Source organism: Cavia porcellus, unplaced genomic scaffold (genome assembly GCF_034190915.1).
Source record: "Cavia porcellus strain 051 isolate PalLab524CR breed Dunkin Hartley unplaced genomic scaffold, mCavPor4.1 scaffold_49, whole genome shotgun sequence".
In the NCBI taxonomy this organism is placed as follows: domain Eukaryota; kingdom Metazoa; phylum Chordata; class Mammalia; order Rodentia; family Caviidae; genus Cavia; species Cavia porcellus.
In genome coordinates, this window is record NW_026947532.1 from 1,295,706 (window position 1) to 1,300,107 (window position 4,402).

Genomic DNA, 4,402 nt, shown 5'->3' on the forward strand with positions numbered 1-4,402 from the left:
GCTGTGAGTGGTATTGGAACCTGGGGAGAGTTTTAAGAACAATTTGAAAGGGTATGAGGGTGGGATACAGGAAGAGAGCCAGGCCCTGACATGACTTTGTTTTCACCTTGTTCCCAGACATCAAGAGCTAGGGCTGGGGGCTGGAGATTTAGCTTAGCGGCATAAGCGCCTGCGTTGCAAGCAGGCAGTCGTGAGTTCGATCCCCGGTACCGATAAAAATGAAAAAGACAAAAAAAAAAAAAAAAAGAGCTAGGGCTGAGGTTGGGTCCAGGGTGTTGCTGTCGCAACCTGCTCCTTGCCCTCAAGTGTCCCAGGATCCTGTGGGAAGCCTCCCAGGATCCTGTGGGAAGCCTGTGGTATTCATCGCATGTGTGCTGTGAGGAACACGCAGGTCTTAGGGTCTTGACAGCTCATAGCTGCCTTCTCCAGGAGCTTCCTTCCCATCATGGCCCCACTGTGCCCTCTCCCTACACATCTCCAGCCACTGTATGATGTGCAGCCTGCCGAGTTTGCTGGCAGAATCTCTTTGCCAGCTTGAATTGAAGCTTTAAGAGGATGCAGTGGCCATGTGGTTGGCTGGTGGCTGTGGCCCTGGTGTGGAGCACAGTCCCTGCCTGGCCCATTGCAGGGTTGACTGAGCATTGTGGGCTCAATGAGTGAATGAATCCAGAGATGCAGAGATGGTATGGGAGGGGGACATGGAGGAGCAAAGCCTGGGGACCCAGAGGCAGGCTGGCCCAGTAGAGGCAGTAGCTGTGTCCTCCCCGAGCCAGGGAAAGAAACAGGCGGCAGCTTTACTGGTAAGAAGACAGCAGTGGACTCTCTGCTGGTCATCAGTGAGGGAGGGTGTGCTAGTAGCCATCCATGTGACAAAATACCTGAGATAATCAGTTTAAAAGGAGGAAATATCCGTGATGCATGCTTGTAATCCCAGCTACTGAGGAGGCTGAGGCAGGAGGAGCATAAATTTGAGATTAGCCTGTGTAACTTAGTGAGACTGTCTCATAATAAAAATTAAGGAAAATGAGCTAGAGATGTAGCTCAGTGCTCCTTGCACTACTGGTTAATGGGAGTTTTTGGTCACACCTAGGGTGAAAATCAGACGTGGGCCAGTTTTAAAATTAAAACAAAATAAAACTTCATTAGGGTCAGGTTGGTGGCACACATTTGTAATCCCAGCACTTGAGAGGCTGAGGCAGGAGGATTGCTATGAGCTTGAAGCCAGCCTAAGCTACGTTGTGAATCAAGCCCAGACTGAACTATATACCAAGACTGTCTCAAAAACAATCCCCAAGAAACAAAAAGCCCAAGCAATTTTATTAGATTACTCCATAGACAGAAGCCCTGGACAAAGACATGTGTTCTATGAATGGGATCTTATCTGGGTTGTGGTCGAAATAACCCCTTGAAGGTCACATCCAGTGACATCACTTCCTCCAGATCTGTCCCACCTTCTATTGGTTCCCCCAGCTCCCAGGTGCACCATGGGTTGGGGACCGCCTTTAGCATGTGGACCTTGGGGGGCTTTCATGATCTAAGCCATAGTGAGGAATTGAAACATAAGGGATATACAAGTGTGGCTCAGAGTGTGTGTAAGGACCTCGAAGGAGGGCGACAAGATCCGCAGCGTTGTGGCAACACAGGCAGAGACCTGGGAATGGGTAGGGCCATTCCCAGGCCATCACTGTCCCTATGGGTGCAGGCCAGACAGTTGAGTTGGGGGTGGCGGACAGGGACATAACGTATTTGTGAGGAACCAGTGCAGGGGGCACATGGTCCTTCTAGGCAAAGGGGACTGGAGTCAGGAGGAAATGTTTCCGATGCTACAGAGAGCTGAGCTGGTAGCAATAGTACAGGCAGGCAGACAGGGCTGGGCCCTCGAGAGAATGAGGGCAGGAGATGAGAGCGCATTGCAACTGGCTGGAGGCGCACTGCTAGAGACCAGGCCTCCAGGAAGTGGTGACACTTGGTCTAATGAAGTCTACACAGACTTCAGTCACCTCGGTGGGTGGCCAAGACCCCTGGACCCATCCCTTCATGAAAAGTTCCTTGTTCTGTGCACACTTGCTGTGTGACTGACTTCCCCATTGGATCAGTATCACCTGAGTGGTTATGTTTATAATCTGATGTTTGATCATAGCTTTATCCTACCTTGTGCCACCTTGTGATTTTGCTCTATAAAACTTCCCCTGAAAATAAGGATTCTCACCAACACACTGGGGCCCCCTCCTGCCCTCAGGAGCTCTCCCCCTCAATAAATATTTCCTACTCTTTATTTTTGATATTAATTGAACTCAGGGCCTTGCACTTGCCAGGCAGATGCTGTGCTTCTGAGCTATATCCCCAGCCCCAATATTTCCTACTCTTAACCTCCATTGTTCCTTAGAATTCATTCATTGATTCTGGGGAATGTGAACTTGGTGTCTCTGACGTGTAACAGGTTGGGAGTGATAATATTTCTTCTATATCGTTGCTATATTGCTGAGAATCAAGAAATGGGATCATATCAAACCAAAAAACTTATGCACTGTAAAGGAAACACTCAACAGAATGAAGAGACAGCCTGCAGAACAGGATAAAAGTTTTGCAAGCTATTCCCCAGAGTGTTGTCAGGCAGTCCTTTAGAAAGGGGTCACCAGGCAAACTTATTACAGGTCCTTGCTGCCTCAAACAAAGCATTGAATGTGACAAACCAGAAACAGTGCCGAAAGTTTATTTCAAAAAGGAGGAGTGAAAGGGTAAGGGAAAAGCTGGTTCTGCAGAGAGAACCTGGGCTGGAAAAGAGAGGAAAAAATAATAAAGCAAACCCTGGTCTAGAAGACACAGAATGGTACCCGGTGAGGAGTCATGTTAGTGGGATCTCTGTGGCATCTGTGTCCTTGTGGGTCATCACGTCTCATTGGAACCTGGGAGGAGTTTTGCAGGTGGGAATTACTTGGTGCAGTCTTGGGATCTTATAATTAATGGGTTCCACTTATTTTCCCAGGCAGCTTTGCCATGCCCTACCTCATATCTCAAGAGGACTAATATCTAGAATATATAAAGAACCCAAATATTTAGACCCCTCAAAATAAAAGACCCAATCAAAAAAAAAAATGGGCACTGGTTACATCACGGAAGTGCAAACGGCTAGTAAATACAAGATACTCTTTCACCAAGATTTTGTCTTACCCCAGGAAGAATGGCTATTGTCAAGATGTCAGATAGTAGAGCTGGGGATGGATTTGGTGGCACAGTGCCTGCCTGATCAGCTCAAGGCTGTGAGTTGGATTCCTGGTACCAGTAAAGAAAGGAAGAACAAGTCAGGCATGTGCTGCACTCAGGAGGCTGAGGCAGGAGGATCATTGCAAATTTGAGACCAGTCTGGGTTACAAAGTGAGGTCAAAGCCAGCCTGAACTGCATAGTGAGATACTGTTTCAAAAAGACAAAAAGATGAAAGAAAAAAAAAAAAAAGGAGAGAAAAATCAGTAACATGCTAATGAGGCAGCAGAGAGGAAAGGGGGTCTTCTCCTCTCTTGGTGGGAATGTAAATGAGTACAAACACTCAGGGAATTGGGATGGAGATTCCTCAGAAAAGTAAAACTAGAAATCTCACTTGACCGGGCTATTCTTTGGTTTTCTTCCCTAAAGAGCTAAAGACATCAGATTACAGTGATCCATGCACACCCATGTTTATAGCAGCACAGCCCATAATAGCTAAGTCTTGGAAGCAGCCTGTGTGTCTGGCACAGATGCATGGACAAGGAAAGCGTGGTGTGGTATTTACTCACAGTGGAGCGCCACCCTGCCCGCAAAGAATGGTAAACTTGAGTCATTTGTTAGGAAACGAGGCACCTTGGAACCATGATGTTTCAGACTCAAGCTGAGACAGTGCATGGTTTTTCTTCTATGAGAGACCCAAATGATAAAGAGAGAATAAAAGACAGGTGACTGGAAGTAGAGAGGTAATTCTTTCCCAAATGGGAAGGAGAGGGGGCGATGGAGGGAGGGAAGGGAGGGAGAGAAGGGGGTAAGAAGGGAATTGAGATGCATTCTGTGCCTGTGCCGACTCCAGAAGGGCGTGTAAACACTACATCCTGCAAACGTGAATGTGGACTCCTAGATAGGAATAAAAGCAGATAGGGTGGCAGGGGGAGCAGGCCTTTGGGGATCAGAGCTGCAGCAGCTATGTGCTGCCTCTCATTGGCCAGTTACGGGTGGAGACCCCGAGAGAGAGCCGACTAAGGCCCCATATTCTGCATTGACCCACATCTCCAGGGCCCCGGCCTCTCAGGAGCAGGCTGTGCACACTGGGGTCTACCCCAGGGCAGGACTGTGCTGTCCCAGGGTGCAGCGGGAGGAGCCACGGGCTGCTCTCCCCGCCCCAGTTGGGAGGAGGGGAGGAGGCTCCCAAGAGTAAAC